Source organism: Nannospalax galili, unplaced genomic scaffold (genome assembly GCF_000622305.1).
Source record: "Nannospalax galili isolate Female #2095 unplaced genomic scaffold, S.galili_v1.0 scaffold69, whole genome shotgun sequence".
In the NCBI taxonomy this organism is placed as follows: domain Eukaryota; kingdom Metazoa; phylum Chordata; class Mammalia; order Rodentia; family Spalacidae; genus Nannospalax; species Nannospalax galili.
In genome coordinates, this window is record NW_008360297.1 from 510,681 (window position 1) to 520,185 (window position 9,505).

At 40.5% G+C, this 9,505-nt stretch overlaps 1 pseudogene; it reads right to left on the reverse strand.

Annotated features, from left to right (window-relative positions):
- Positions 1–3,740: 3,740 nt before the first annotated feature.
- LOC103726581 lies at positions 3,741–4,116 on the reverse strand (annotated as a pseudogene).
- Between the last annotated feature and the right edge of the window lie 5,389 nt (positions 4,117–9,505).

Consider the following 9,505-nt stretch of genomic DNA (forward strand, 5'->3'; position numbering starts at 1 on the left):
CTGTCAACTGGAGTTACGGACAGTTGTTAGCTGCCATGTGGGTGCTGGGATTTGAACCCGGGTCTTCTGCAAGAAGACCGCTGAGCCATCACTCCAGCCCCATGACTTACATTTTTAAAAAAACTTGAAATAAATGTTTTCTGAGAAACTTCAGCAATTTTATTTTCCAAACCTTCTTTTAACATGTTAATTACCAGTGTCTGTCCGTTAGATCCAGGCAGGCTGATGAAATAATATTTCTAAATTATGGCTCTGTTCATGAGCCTGCTCAAAAACTCACAATACCTTCCTAAGGTCAAAAGATGTGGTAGTGCTTCATAACTCACCATCAATATTGGACCTACTCTCTTATACCTTGGCCCATCTGATTTGCTGAGTTTCCTATTCTGGAAAGTCCCACCCTGGGATCACTGTCCATCAACTTTTCTCTACTAGTTACCTGCTGCTCTCAACTGTGTGTCATTTTCTGTTGCTTTCTGTGCATGTGAGAGTGTGTGCACATGTATGTATGACCATGTGTACATGTTTACATCTATATGTGACTGTGAGTTCCCCTTTGGCTAGCACCTATTTTGTTCATGTAGCCTCTTTAGGACCTAGCATCTTTCCTCAGATGCCCAGTAAATATTTGCTGGTTGTGAACGGGAGGAGTAGGGCAGAGGTAACCTAGGCAGATGCTGTGGTAAGAGACATACTTCTAGAAATAAGCTTCTCATCCTTATGATGTATCTGGGAGTGATAAGAATAAATGAGTGACCTTTAACTTCCATTTAATATACATGCATACATGCTCACACCTATACATATGTATATATGGATCACCTCAAGGTTAGATTTAAAAATATACTAGCAAATACTGATACCAGAGGAAGAAATGTAAATTCTTACTCAACTATTCCCTCTGTAAGACAGTAAGCTTGTGTCTATTTTCCATGATTTAATAAGCTACAGAAGAGAACACCATACTCATCCACATACTGCCCCAGGCTGGAAGTCATAACCATGAGACAGGCAGACGTCATCAGCATTTAAGATGAAGATGACTGGATTCTTAGTGAGCACAAGGAAGATTTCTGAAGATCAGGCATAGAGATAAGAGCCTTGTTTCAGGCCCTTGAAGGCATTTTTGGAGCATTCCTGAGCGATGCTGTCTATATGTAAAGAACTTTTTATTTTACTCCTTTCTACAAATTTTCTAGAAACATTAGATATATAGAGCTCCAAGACATATGAACAGCTGTTTACAAGGTCCCCAAGATTCATACACAATGTTGGGCCCGAGGTTTGGGAATGATTGGTGACCACCCACCAAAATTCGAAATTTAGAAGATTTTATTGAAAAGCATTTCAATTCTTGAACGACCAGTTGGGCACAGACTCCAGGAGCCAATGAATGGAGACCAGCCCCGACCAACAATAAGGTGGGGGTGCGGGGGTGAGGGTGGGGGGGTACTGGGTACTCTTGAAAAAGCCCGTGTAAACTTGGTGACATTTGAATTGATTGGATAACTCTGAATTCCTTGTACGGGGGGGAAATTTCATTGGTTATGGTCATGGTCAGCCTCCTGGAATGTCTCAATTTTTCCTTTTACAGTAGGGTGCCCCTATCAGCCTCTCGATGCCCTTTTATGGTCAGGAATTTCGGTTGGTTTCAGCAAGGCATGTCCAGGCTTGCCTAATCTTAGCCTGCAGTATGGGGCAAAGGAGACTTACAGTTTCTAGGAACAGAGACTTAAGGCTGACAAGATGGAGGCTGCTAAAAAAAAAAAAAAAAAATAGAGCCAGTGTGACCTGGATCCTTCACACAACAGTTTTTCTTTAAGTGAATTTGCTTTTATCATTACAAAATTATGTAAAATGTTATTAAAAGAAATATACATACACAGTCATTGTTAAAATTCCACTAACTTTTTATCCCTTAACCTGTGCCCGCATAATTTTCAGTAGTTGAGAACATGCCACATGTTCCTCTTCCATTTGCCCTTCTATCAAAGCACTACTCTGTGTTAATATGCAGCACTGTACAGTTGTTTTATTTTCAAATTAAGGTACAATTTACATACATCAAAACTCATTCCTTATTAATGTATGGTTCTATGAGTTTGACAGATGTTCATAGTTATGTTACCACCACCACAATCAAAGCACAGGGCAAACAAAACCCAGTGGTTTGTGTTCATCAGCGTATCAAAGGGCCTAGGAGGGGCTGGAGAGATGGCTCAGTTGGTGAAGTTCTTGCTATGGAAGCTTGAGAACCTGAGTTTGATTAGCGCCCACATAAAAGCTGAGTGTGACAAACCATGCCTGTAATCCTAGCACTTGAAAGGTGGAGACTGAAGAATCCCTGGGACTTGGTGGCCAACCAGTCTAGTTGAATTGGTGAGCTCCATATTCAGTGAGAGATCCTTTTCCAAAAAAATAAGGTGGCAAGTGGATGAGGAAGACATCTGACACTGACCTCTGGCCTCCACACCCACAGGCATACACATGCATGCACAATTACCACACACACACACACATACAAAGACATAGGATATGGATGGAAAGACTTCTCAATGGCCAAAGCTGGCACAATTTGGGCAACAAAGTAAAGAAAGCAGCATTGTAACATTGGATTATGTTCTAGTTTGTTTCTCCATTGCTGTGACAAAACACTCTGATCAATACCAACTTGGGGAGGAAAGGGTTTATCTTATATCTCCTGGGTCGCAGTTCATCAGGGAGTCCAAGGTAGGAACTCAGGGGAGGAACCTGGAGGCAGGAGCTGGAGCACAGGTGACGGAGGAATGTTGCTTACTGGCTTGCTCCCCTGGCCCATACTCAGCCTGCTTGCTTATGCAACACAGGCCCACCTGCCCAGGGGTGACACCACCTACAGTGGGCTGGGCCCTCCCACATCACTCATCATGAAGATGCCCCTCAGACATGGCCACAGGCCAGTCCTATGGAGGAAATTCCCCGATTGAGGCTCCCTCAACCCAGATGTGTCAAGTTGACAACTAAAGCTATCCAGTACAGTTTATAACACAATATGGAAAACAGATATCTCTATATTTATATATGCATTTATATATCCCTACAGTTAATTCTATCTCTGTAAATATAAAGATCATCCCTATAATCCTACTGGTATGAATAAGTGATCAAATACATCTATAAGTAGGCGAGAAGAGATAGCCGTCCAATACAGAAGCATTTCAAATAAATTAGTTTACCCTAAAGCAGAGGTGGCATAATTCTTCACTCCTAAGCACAGCTGCCCCATATTGAGTTCTTTCCAAAGTGTGTGGTATGGGAAAGGATGAGGAGTAGCCAAAAAAAGTTACTGTTGGAGCTGAGCGACTGATGAACACTACCACACCCAGGTTGCTAAGGTCAAGGTGAACAGTCAAAAATCATATTAGTTGAAAGCATCCCCGAGATAAAGTTTTTCTCCTCAGTCTCATAGCACCTCCAACAGACAGGCAAACTCTGATAAAGTGGCACCTGGAAAAATATACTATCTGTGCTCCTTGGAAGTGTCAAACAAGGGAAACTGAGAGACTGATGTGGCCAAGAGGACCCAAAGGAGATGTGATGCCTTGCATTACATGATAGCTTGGACCAAAAAATTCTTAGGTGAGAAATAAGGGAATCTGAATAACTCTGGACTTTATTTTATTTTAGCATTTTGGAGTTTTTTCAGTTTAGTCATCTTAGAAATTTGCTCCATCATGGCAGATGGAGTCACTGCAGAATTGTTACTGTTTTTGGTGTTTACCCGCACCGCATTGGCCTTTGCAGTCTTCTTGACCTTCATTCTGTTCTTGTGTTCCTTTCCCTGTTTTCTTGAAGTCTTTCTCTTTTCATGCAGATTATGTCTTGCAAGTCTGTGTTTGGGCTTGTTCTTTGCAAAGGCCAAGGAATCATAAATCATGTCAAAACCACTTTGTGCCAACACCAAATAGGTGCTGAATTCAAATACAAGATAGCATCTGGTGTGGCTTTGTAGACTTTGGTTAGCTTTTCTGGAATTTCTGTCTTTGGTACTGCTGTCTTCCCATGTTGAAGGACATGATTGACCATTTGTTTCCTCTGCAGTAGACAGTTGATCTGGATAGTTATTGTGTCATTCATGATGGTGGCAATCCTCAAGCAGCCCAAGAGGAAAAATATTATGGATTTCAGTTGACAATTATCAATAATGGTTTATTAGTTATAAAATATGCAGCTTATTAACGTAAGATATTACTAATTGAATGAATTATGTGCAAAGGGTAGGTGGAACTCTGTGCTATTTGCTTAATTTCTCTGTAAAAATATTGGAAAGTGTGTGAGTGTGTGTGTGTGTGTGTGTGTGTGTGTGTATGATGGATGAATTTGTGGGCATGTCCATGTGTGTGGAATGAGGACAGCCTCACATGTTGGTCCTTGTCTTCTTGTTTGAGTCAGGGTTTCTCATCACCCACTGCTGCATACACTAGGCCAGCTGATCTGTAAACCTTTAGAGAGTCTTGTGTCTGCACTTCCCACAGGAGCATTGTGATCACAGACATATGCACTACTACCTCTGCCATTTCTTATGTTCTAGGATCCAAATTCAGGTTATCATGCTTCTGTGGCAGTTTCTTACCCACTGAACCTTTTCTCCAGCCCTGCTAAATATATCTTAAAAAAGATCTATTATTTTTTTGGGCATGTGTTTGCACCTATATGAGTTTATGTGTACCACACATGTGCAGATGACAGTGTGGGCTCTCCTGGAACTGGAGTTACAGGTAGTTGTGAGATGTCTTGTGGATGCTGGGAACCAAACGCAGGTCTTTCACAAGAGCAATAAGTGCCTTTAACTGCTGAGCCATCTCTTCAGCCCCACTAAAAGTTTTGTTTTGTTTTTTGTTATTTTGGAGACAGGGTCTCCCTGTATCCCCAGCTGGCCTGGAACTTGCTATATAGACCAGGCTATCCTTGATGTCACAGAAATCCGCCTATCTCTGCCTTCCAAGTGCTGGGTTTAAAGGCATGCACCATCACACTGGGCCACTAAAAGTATGTTTAAAAATAAAGTCTATCCATTGAAAAATACCCTGCCAAACAATTTTCCAAAACGATTATATTATTGGCTTCTCCTCCATCAGTGCACGAATGTATTATTTGTTCTATTGCATCAGCAAGTTCTTTTGATATGGCCAGTTTTATTTTAGCTCTAGTAATAGAAACATTATGTCTAATCTGAATTGTCTCTGTTTAAATTCTTACTCATTAATTGTTCTTTATTAGGCTGCTTGTTTTCCTATTTTCAAAGTATCATGATTTTTATAATATATTCTAAGTATGAGTCCTTTTAAAATTTGTTAAGAATATCATTCATGTGCTAGGCAGGACAGCCTCCCTTGTCCTAGTCCCAGCACCATCCCTGGGTAAGTCCAGAGTGCACAGTGTGCCTTGACTCCCCCAGCCTCTTTCACCCTCCCAGCTCCCCCCGGAGTCTTTCCTCCTAGGCTGGGTACAGGCCATTTTGTCTTGGCACCCCAGACACTGGGGCCAGCCTCTAGGCCCAGATCCACCACTGCTTCCTGATCCTGTGCATCTGGACCAACCCAGTTTCTCCCTACTGTCCCCAGGAACCCTCTGGGCCTGGTCCCACCCTCACCTCCATTTACTTCCCTGGGATGCACAGCCTTTGGGCGGCCTGGTGCCAAGCACCATTCCTGGTACCCAGGAGCCCTCTGGACCAGGTCCTGCCCTCATGTCCCTTTGCTTCCTGGGCTGCACAGCCTCTGGTCCTGGTACCAGCACCTTCCCTGGGTAAGTCCAGAGAACCCAGCGCCCTCCTTGACTCCCCCAGGCTTTTTCACCCACCCAGCTCTGCTCCTAGGCTGGGTACAGGCCCATTTCTTGTCTTAGCATCCCAGACACCAGGGCTAACCCCTCAACCCAGAGCCACCACTGCTTCCTGATCCTTTGCATCAAGACCAACCCATTTCCTCCCTGTGACCCCCAGGAACCCTCTAGGTCTGGTCCTGCCCTCACCTCCCTTTACTTCCCTGGGTGGCACAGCCACCAGCTTCCCAGGACCAGCATCTATCCTGGGTCCTTCTCCTAGGCCAGCCCAGTCCCAAAATTCTTGAGGGCAGCATCTTTCCTGGAGGGACCCAGACCTTAGGAGAAAGCCTGATATCATCTGAGCCTCATCTCACTTGGGCCTCTGTGGGAACTCCTGAAGACAAAAGCAATTAGGCTACTCCAATATAAAATCAAAAGAGAGAACCTGAAGCCTAGACCAACCAGCTTTTTATGCCCAACAAGTAAACCACAAAGGCACATAAAGTTCACAAAAAATAACAGATCTAAAATCAACAAAGGAAGGCTTGAGTCTCACACAGGAATCAGAAACTAGGAAGGAAATTCACATGTCAAAGTCACAAAGAAAAAATAATAACATGAAAAACCAAAATAATATATCCCCACCAAGTACCGATAGTCCTCCAAAGGAGTACAATGAGACCTCCCTAGAGATAACACAGGATATAGAGCTCAAAAGAACAATTATAAACATGATAAAAGAATTCAGTGAATTTAAAGAACATACAAAGAAAGAAATCAAAGAACTGAAGGAAGATAGGGATAAACTTCTGAATGAATTCAGAAAAGAGTTCGAAATATTGAAGAATAGTCAGCCTGAAATGAAGAAGGAAGTGAAACACTCAGTAAGCCAATCAGAAACAACAGGAGAAAGCCTCACCAATAGGATGAATGAAATGGAAAATAGAATATCAAGACTAGAAGATAAAGTTGACTAATTAGACCACTCAAGAAGAGATTATGAAAAATTTAAAAAAAACAAAAGAATGAAATATGCAAGAATTGTGTGACACCATAAAAAAAAAACAAAACACCAAACTTACAACTCATAGGCACACGGGAAGGAGAAGAATCTCAAGATAATGGTATGGAACAGATATTCAATAGGATTGTAGAAGAAAATTTCCCCAAATTAAAAAAAGCCATACCTATACAAATACAAGAAGCATATAGAACACCAAATAGACAGGACCAGAAAAGAAACTCTCCATGGCACATCATATTAAAAACACTAAACATTCAGAACAAAGAGACAATATTGAAAGCTGCAAAAGAAAAACAAATTACATATAAAGGAACACCCATCAGGATTACAGCTGACTTTTCAGTGCAAACTATAAAAGCCAGAAGAGCCTGGACCAAAGTATTCCCAGTTCTAAATGAACACAGATGCCAACCCAGATTACTTTACCCAGCCAAAATGTCTATCATAGTTGAAGGGGAAAGAAAAATCTTCCATGACATAAACAGGCTGAAAGAATTCATGTCCACAAAACCAGCCCTTCAGAGAGCTCTTGAAGCAATACAAAGAGCTGAAGAAAGGAATGACTATACCCAAGGGGTGATAGAAAGAAATTCAATGAAGGTATAGGTATAGCAAGAATGTGAACAGGTATAAAAATGACCGGATTCAATACACATCTTTCATTAATAACTTTAAATATCAATGGACTGAACTCCCCAGTCAAAAGATACAGACTAGTTGAATGGATTAAGAAACAAAACCCATCTTTTTGTTGTCTTCAAGAAACTCTTCTCACTTTCAAGGACAGATACTACCTTAAGGTGAAAGGATGGAAAAAGTATACCAAGCAAATGGTACTGAGAAAAAAGCAGGTGTTGTAATTCTAATATCTGATAAAATAGACTTTAAACTAAAACTAATCAGAAGAGACAAAGAAGGCCACTTCATTCCGATCAAAGGAACAATAAACCAAGAAGATATTACAATCATGAACATATATTCACCAAACTCTGGTGCACCCAACTTCATAAAAACAGTATTACAGGACTTTAAGACCCAGATTAATCCCAATTCATTAATAGTAGGGGACTTCAATACCCCATTGTCACCATTAGATAGGTCAACAAGGCAGAGAATTTTAACAGAGAGACATCTGAATTAAATAATACCACATATCAAATGGACCTAACAGACATATCGAATATTGCACCCACACACCAAAGAATATACTTTCTATTCTCAAATCAACAAAATCAGAGATGAAAGGGGAAACATCACAACAGACACCAAAGAGATCCAGAACATTATAATAGAATACTTTAAAAACCTATATGCTACTAAATTTGAAAACCTAAAAGAAATGGATGGGTACCTAAAAGCATGGGAACCACCAAAGCTAAACCAAGAAGAGATTAACAACTTAAACAGACTCATAACACATAAGGAAATTGAAACAGTCATACAAAACCTCCCAACTAAAAAAAGCCCAGGACCAGATGGATTTACAGCAGAATTCTACCAGACATTTAAAGAAGATCTGCATCCAATACTACTTAAGTTATTCAAAAAGATAGAAATGGAGGGAGAACTTCCAAATTCCTTCTATGAAGCCAGCATCACTCTAATACCAAAGCGAGGTAAAGATACAACCAGAAAAGAAAATTATGGAACCATATCTTTAATGAACCTAGATGCAAACATTCTCAACAAAATACTTGCAAACCACACACAGACATGCATCAAGATCATCCACCATGATCAAGTTTGCTTTATTCCAGAGATGCAGGGATGGTTCAATATATGTAAGCCAATAAACGTCATAAATCATATAAATGGGCTCAAAGACAAGAACCACATGATCATGTCAATAGATGCAGAGAACGCCTTTGACAAAATTCAACATGCATTTATGTTCAAAGTCCTAGAGGGAATTGGACTAGAGGGAACATACCTCAACATAATTAAAGCCATATATAACAAATCCACAGCCAACACCATTCTAAATGGAGAAAACCTGGAAGCGTTCCTATTGAATTCAGGAACCAGACAAGGCTGTCCACTATCTCTACTCCTCTTTAACACAATGCTTGAAACTCTATCAAGAGCAATAAGACAAGAGAAAGAAATTAAAGAAGTAATAATTAGAAAAGAAGAGATCAAATTATCCTTTTTTGCAGATGATATAATATTATATGAGACACCAAAAATTCCACCAGAAAACTCCTAGTAATTATTAACATGTTCAGTAAGTTGCAGGTTACAAAATTAATCTACAAAATCTATAGCCTTTCTATATACCAATAACAAGCAATCAGAGAAAGAACACATGGAAGCACTCCCCTTCACAATAGCTACCAAAAAGTAAAATATCTGGGAATAAACCTGACCAAAGACATTAAAGACCTCTACAATGAAAATTTTAATTCCTTAAAGAAAGAGATTGAAGAAGACATCAGAAGATGGAAGGACCTCCCATGCTCATAGACTAGAAGAATTAATACTGTGAAAATGAACATCCTACCGAAAGACATTATAGATTTAGTGCAGTGCCAATCAAAATCCCCATGACATTTTTCACAGAATGGAAGAAACCATCCTAAGATTCATATGGAAGCACAAAAGACCTCGGATAGCCAAAGCAACCCTGAGCACTAAGAGCAAAGTTTGGGGCAGGGGATTACTACACCAGATATTAAA